The 7,128-nt window shown below is 46.4% G+C and overlaps 1 long non-coding RNA gene across 1 annotated transcript in view; it reads right to left on the bottom strand.

Annotated features, from left to right (window-relative positions):
- Positions 1–1,668, bottom strand: part of LOC146206050 (uncharacterized) — a 34,360-nt gene extending 32,692 nt beyond the window's left edge. Inside the window, exons 1-2 of the long non-coding RNA XR_014704331.1 lie at positions 1,647–1,668; positions 1,471–1,539 (exon numbers count right to left, since the gene is read on the bottom strand). This is a non-coding gene — a long non-coding RNA (uncharacterized LOC146206050). The remainder of the gene's footprint in view (positions 1–1,470; positions 1,540–1,646) is intronic.
- Between the last annotated feature and the right edge of the window lie 5,460 nt (positions 1,669–7,128).

Below are 7,128 nucleotides of genomic sequence, written 5' to 3'. Positions count from 1 at the left end.
GGGCGCTAAGGTACAACCGGTTAATGGATTTTTACGAACCAGATTAACAGCGATTTCAGGCGGCGCCATGGCGGAGGCTCGGCACTGCTTTCGGCCGAGATGCGTCCACGCTGCCGTCTAGGACCTGCCCAAGGTTTTGCTCAAACGAAGTTCAAAATATTTAATTTGCAGTTCCTTGTAAGTGCTCACAATACGGTCAATTTGTGCTCCGCCAACTAATCCGGTTTATAAATCACCAACAAGCTACAAAGGGGATGACTGTGCCATGAAAACGCTAGGCAGCGGCACGAGAATCGCCCTGACATGCTGGCGGGCTGCGCGCACATGCGCAACGTCAGGACCAAACGGCGCATGCGCACTAGTGGCACGGTAGCGATGGCGGTGTGCGCTATGCTTAAAACCTAAATAACGCTCGTCTTCGCTAGCGCCCTTGTTTATTTTTTTCCTCACCGTTCCATGTCCAGCCGCCACCTTTTTTACCCGTACCAGGTGACACTCTCTGCGCGTGCTTCCAGCAGGCTGTCAACCCTTTCCTACCCTCGCTGGCCGCAACTACCGCAGTTATTAACCCGTGTACAAGGCGGGCGCACCATTTCGACTCGCCTCTGAAAATTTCACCCTCAAGATGTGTTGTTTGCGGGCGATCTGGACCAATTGGGATGCTCTGGTATACGCTCCTGTCGCCGAAGGCGGCACAGGAGGATGCGAGCGCAGTCATCTTGCGCGCGTCATCCCGATTGGTCTAGGTCGCCTTTACCTCTTGCAGTGCTCCAAGAAACTTGTGAAACGCAGTATAAAAACATGGGTCAGCGTGCACGCATTTCTACAGTGAGGTAGTCCCACTGCCTTTTCTTTACCATGCAACAAAAGAGCTACACGATTCCATACCCTAGCAGACTGAGTCCAATCAGCTGCAGGTGAAAATCAATCACCAACGTATTGCAATAATTAAGTGGCTTCTGCTTGTGAGTTCACTATTCCTCGTTTCATTCGACGCTGTCAGTGACGAGGTAGCCACTCAGCCTCTGGCCACTGAAGACTTCGCATTTGCGACCGCGCCAGCATGTTGTAATAGCACCTTACACTTTCACGCTTTGTGAAGTTTTCACGATTTGAAGGAGTGGAAAGGGCCTCTTCCTCTGGGCGGTAACCACTTAAATAGCCACCATCCGCTTCAGGGGGGCTTGGTACGACCTCTCTACAATCGTCCCGTGGCCCGAGTCCCTATGTTTTTATGAGAAAGCGCAGTTATATTCAACAACAGAACGTTCCTCGAGCCTCCGTTTGCAAGGCAAGGTCAACCGACCACCCTCACACAAATGACCTGACGCGTACTTTTATGGTGTGCTATCAGGCGCAATTTACATATGCACTCACGCCGACAAAACCACCTGAAAGCGGCTCCCTCTTTCAGTCGGAGTAAGACGGACGTAGGCGGGGAACTCACTATAATCCCCATGTTCTACTCACCTTGACGCTGGGCTTCCGGTGTCCTCGACGCCCATCTCATTTCCCGTCACCTTTGTATCCATCAGCACCCTTCAATTAAACAGGAGAGCTCCGTTATAGTAAAACGGTTGGGACCAAGGAAAATGTTTGCTGTGTATTGGTCGTTTTATTATAAGCGGAGAGATTCCGCAACTTACACAAGCCGGCTTCTCTGGACACTCGACGTAAGGCGGAGTGGCTCTTCAACAAATCGCATAAACGTGAAACACATATAGCATTCTTCACTCAAAAAGCATGCTGCACAATTTCGACTGCTGTACATGAAATAGTTCTTCAGAGAGCACTACAGGCATGCAATCCGCACGTAGTGACATCGTTCAACATTCTCTTGGTGGCAAAGCGAACGAAGTTTTTCTTTTTGTTTTTAATTTTAGCTGATAGTGAGTTCAGAAGCCACTTCATTGCTTTCATTCGTTTGTCGAGAGTGAGTGATGAGCTCGTGTACTTTCTGCGCAGCCAAATGCTCGAGTTAGCGGCAACCTTTTTTCGCCCCATCATAACTGACGGTCTGCAACATCAGTTCCGCATCCCTAGGACAGAATGACATGTAATCAGTGTTCGAAGATAAAAAAAAATGGACTCGATTCAGGGTGACGTACATCATGCTAACGTCAAAAAGTTTTGACGCCTTGCAACCAGTGCGGCAAAGCACAAACGTGAAATTGTGCTAAACACATGTGACCCCGTAAAATTGTTAATTACAGTTTTCCGCAAGCGTAAAAATTGAGCGTTCACTGCTTCAATAAGTGTTTAAATCAATTTGGAGAGCATATTCGTCGCACGTATGAATATCGCGATTTTAAAACTTGAGCAGGAATGTTTCCTCTATAGTGCATGGCAATAGAAGCCACTATATGGCGCCGTTTAGAATCATCATCATCATCATCCCCACTATATACCCACTGCAGGGCACAGGCCTCTCCCATATCCCTCCAATTATTAACCCTGTTCTGTGTCAGCTGCATGCACTTGACTCTTGCAAACTTCCTAATCTCATCCGCCTACCTGACTTTCTGGCGGCCCTTGCTACGCTTGCCTTCGCTTGGAATCAAATTCGTCACCCTTCACATGGCATGAAAAGGCCGATGTTGGCGTATTGGTGCGCTAAGCATTTAGTCCGCATTATAGGGGCGGGCTAAGGAGAGGCGTGCTACGTGGCTGTCATCTCAGTTCGCAAAAATGTGGGATGGCGCGCATTGGAGTGAGGCCGCTCCTTTCGCTCTAGTGCGTCGCTCTAGTTAGAATGTGCTTGTATAAGACAACGTAAGTGCACCTGTAGAAACTTGAGCGTCCATGGCGGAATGAAATATAGGTATACCACTGCATGTTCCCTAGATGGGGCGAGCAAGAGACTTGTATTTAGACTTTCCAGAAAGCGGCGCTACATGCATGGACGCGTTTATTACACGCAATAGCCGCGTTACAGTGTTCCAGAAGCCTTCTAGAACACTGTAGCCGCGTCAAGGTCTCTAGCGTTTACCGCAACGAGCCTACCAAGTTGAGTTTGGTTTGGTTTGTGGGTTAACGTCCCAAAGCGACTCAGGCTATGAGAGACGCCGTAGGGGAGGTCTCCTGAAAATTTAGGCCACCTGGGGTCCTTTAACGTGCACTGACATTACACAGCGCACAGGCGCCTTGCTTTTCGCCTCTATCGAAAAGCGGCCGCCGAGGTCGGTATTGGATCCCGCGTTCTTGGGTTCAGCTGTGAAGTGCCGTAACCACTGAGCCACCGCGGCGGTTTCCTATCAAGTTTGGCTGATTACTACTGAACTGGCTTTCGCCATGAAAATCACACGAATGCCTTCAGGATTGACGGCTCATTTGCTATACAAGCCGAGTTTTGAAATATGCGGCGCTATTGCACCTCACTTATATTAACAATTGGCAGAGTTATCGCTACCTCACCAAAGATGTCCTATAAATTCGTCCCAGCATTGTTTATTTCCACCAGGATGCCTATTCACCCACGGAACAGTTATGATGCAAACGTGGGGATTGGGCACCACGGTCATTTCACGGTTTTCTTATCTTACCCAATTGTTCAGATTCTCTAGATCGGGGGTCGCCAACTGATATTGCCACGCTGGCCGCACTGAGAAAATTTTGTCACTCGCAAGCCAAGAGCAGGAAAATAAGAAAATAACAAAAGCAGTTAGAAAACAATGGAAAACAATAACAATACAATAAATATATTAAATGAAGACACCACGTTCCCAGACCCCACCCTCCCATTCTTCTTGGAAAAGAAAAGCTATGCGTGCTCGATTCTGCCTTAACAGCGGACGGGAACCACTTCAGGATGGTTCGGGTTATCATCATCAGCCGGACTGTACCCAATGCAGGGCAGGTGAAGGCCTCTCTCAAATTCCTCCAATTACCCCGGTCCCGTGGTAGCTGCATCCACTTGACCCCTGCAAACTTCATAGCCTCATCTGCCCTCCTAATTATCTGCTGTCCCCTGCTGCGCTTCCCTTTCCCTTGGAATCCAGTCTGCTACCTTTAGCGACCATCGGTTATCATCGCTCCGCATTTCATGTCCTGCCCATTCCCATTTGTTCTTTTTGGTTTCAGCTAGAATGAATTGAATTGAAAGTTTATTTCCAGTCAAATACAGGAAATGGTCGTCGAGCGAAAAGGAGAGATAACCCGAGGCCCAGGAAAGCAGACCAGCGCAGAACATGTGCACACTCAAGGCAAACATACGCAAAACAGAATACAAAACGGGCCGAAAACAGAACGAAAATATTTGCGCTCATGAAACACTCAAATAAAAATGAGGACAGTATAATTATGGCCAACGACCGTCAAACAGTATACAGGCCCCGTGGCTTAAACCTAACGAAAAATGAGAACTCATGATACAGTTCCCGGGCAAAGAACAGAAACACTGAGCGGCGTTGATGACTTAAAGTCCTTAATATTTTTGGGTTGTTTATGCTATCATGATTTGGTGTGTATGATAAAGTGAAACGAAGGCTCTGGTTTCCGTAATAGCGTTCTCGTTCGAGGAACATCCCATATTTGCTTCATGGTATGGAACGTTTTTTGGCTTAATTCCAGCAAGATTCGGATCAGCATTGTGGTGAGAATTTAATACCTTTGTCAGACGAACACTTCTGATCCTCATTGGACTCGATCTGCATTCAGGTTTTCAAGGAGGGTTGAGGCATCCGGTGCTGCCCTTTCGATTAGATGGCGTCGAGGGTGGCGATGCCCGCTCTCGAATGTGCTTGAAAACTCAAGAGCGCTTGAGGAAGCGGCTTCGAACCAAGCAGGCTCGGGCTCCATCGCACTTGAAAGATTGCCGTGTGACAACCTCGATCTGCATTGAGTAAACGCAGATCAAGTTCAATATCCAATGGGGATCGCAAGTGTTCATGTGACAGATGTATAAGGCACTGTAGCAAGCGATACTCACACGTGGTATGCGCACGATGAATCCTATACTGCAGAAATAAACTTTCCGTGTGGGCACTGTAACACGCCCCAGCGGTCAGTCTGATTGCCTTCTCTTGGAGACCGAGTATGACGTTTTGATTTCTTTTGGTTGTTGTGCCCCAGACCAGGTGACAGTGTTTATGTAGGATTAAAATATAGTATGGTAAGTAAGAAGTTCGTGCTTTGAGGAAAATTCGTTCCGAAGTCTCGTGAGGAAGCCTACAGATACGGTAAGCTTGCTTTCAATATGTATCATATGGTCAGACCATATCATACGAGAGTCGAAAACAACGCCGAGTGATTTAAACTTGTCCGCAATTTCAATCATTGTTATTTTGATGTATGTCATTAACTAGAGTCATTTATCTGACCTACTCTGCTGCTTCCTACCGCTTAACGTTACACCATGTAGATGAGTACTGGTAAGCTGCTACTGTTATATGCTGTGGCAATGTGTGTTTCCTCTTGAGCGATACCAGTAAGCTGCTAGTTATGACCTGCGAGTACTTGCCAAATGCGCTCCATGCTAGTCTTATTCTCCTAGTTATTTCTTTTTCGCGATCCGAACCTGCTGTTACTACCTGTCTTAAGCAGACCTATTCGCCTACCACTTCCAGTGCTTGACTACCTATTGTAAACTGCTGTTGTTTCCCGAGGCTGTTGAACATTACCTTAGTCTTCTCCACATTAGTTTTTAGAAAGAAAGCATTTTTTTGGGTCATGCTCACCGTGTACAGAAAGTGTGAGCAGAAAACGTCCTTCTCACTGGCACGTAATTAAGAAATTAAATATCTCGTCTGCACTGGGAATGGAACCCCTATCCCTCATATCGCCAGCCTTGCGCGCAAACCACTAATTCACGCCTGGCTAGTGAGAACTGCATAATTCCCTTTGTCTAGCGTCAGATGATAGCAGCGATGACATTGATGTTGCAGTTAACAGTAACGATAATGATGATAGTAGCGATGACAATGACGATGAACTTAGTTGATGATGACAAAGATGATGGTAGCAATAGTGATGATGATAGTAGTAGCGGTGACAATGACGATGCAGTTAATGATAATTATGGTCGTAGCGGTGACAATGACGGTGCATTTAGTTCATAATGATAAGGATGATAGTGTCGATAGTGATGGTCGTGGTAGAACCGATGGCAATGACGATGCAGGTGATCAAAATAGTTCTATAAATTGGTTGTGGCCATTTCCGCTGTTATAAGCAGACTTAAGCGCTGTGTGCACCCATTTTAGACCTATCCTTTCTACTTTCACTGTCCAGGTCAGTAATCATTATGCGCAGTAATGCGCCGGATTTACTTAGAAAGGCAATGTCATCAGCGAATCTCAGATTACTGAAGTATTCTCCATTGACCCTTATCCCTAACTGCTCCCATTCCAAAGCATCTGAATACTTCTCTAAGCGAGTAGTAAATATTACTGGAGAGATCGTGTCTCTGCATAACACCTTTCTTCTTGGAGAACTATGGTTGCTGTGCAGCCATTATAGATATCTTTCAGTATTTCCACATATGGCTCACATACACCCCGATTTCGCAATTGCCTGCAAGACTGCTGAGGATTGGAGTGAGTCAAAAGCTTTCTCGTACTCAATGAAAAGGCTCTGTGTACATGGACTGTTTATATTCCGAGCACTTTTCTATGAGATGGTTGATAGTATGAATATGATCGATGGTAGAGTACTCTTTCTGAAAACTTGCTTGATGCTTTGGTTGATCAAGTCTAAGGTTGCCCTGAATCTATTACCGATTATCTAAGTAAACACACAAGGAATTGTAAGCTGATTGGTCGGTAATTTTTCAAGCCCTTAGCGTCCCCTTTTCTATGGTTCGGATAGATGTACTCAAAAGGTACAACGGGTAAAAAATCCCCCCCCCCCCCTTCACTTAACCTCGAGAGAAAAAAGATACAGTTAAGTAGACTAAAGAGAGGGCAAGTTATCCGGCGCCTTGCTCTTGAAAGCAGCTGATGTTCGTCCTAGTTCACGCTGATTAAGGGGCCAATATCTCTTTTCATTTCCACATAGAAAGGGTGCCGTATGGGGACGAGACATACTACTTGATTTTTGTTGGAAAACAAGTCTGGTGGTAAAACCGATTCATGAAGCTGGCACAGGGTTTAGGAACAAAAACTGAATTTTTTAGAGCTGGCAGGCTGCACC

This window comes from Amblyomma maculatum, chromosome 1 (genome assembly GCF_055883805.1).
Source record: "Amblyomma maculatum isolate TAMU_Amacu chromosome 1, ASM5588380v1, whole genome shotgun sequence".
NCBI classification, from domain to species: domain Eukaryota; kingdom Metazoa; phylum Arthropoda; class Arachnida; order Ixodida; family Ixodidae; genus Amblyomma; species Amblyomma maculatum.
Note: the sequence above shows the minus strand (reverse complement) of the source record. Positions and strands in the feature narration are given on the sequence as shown.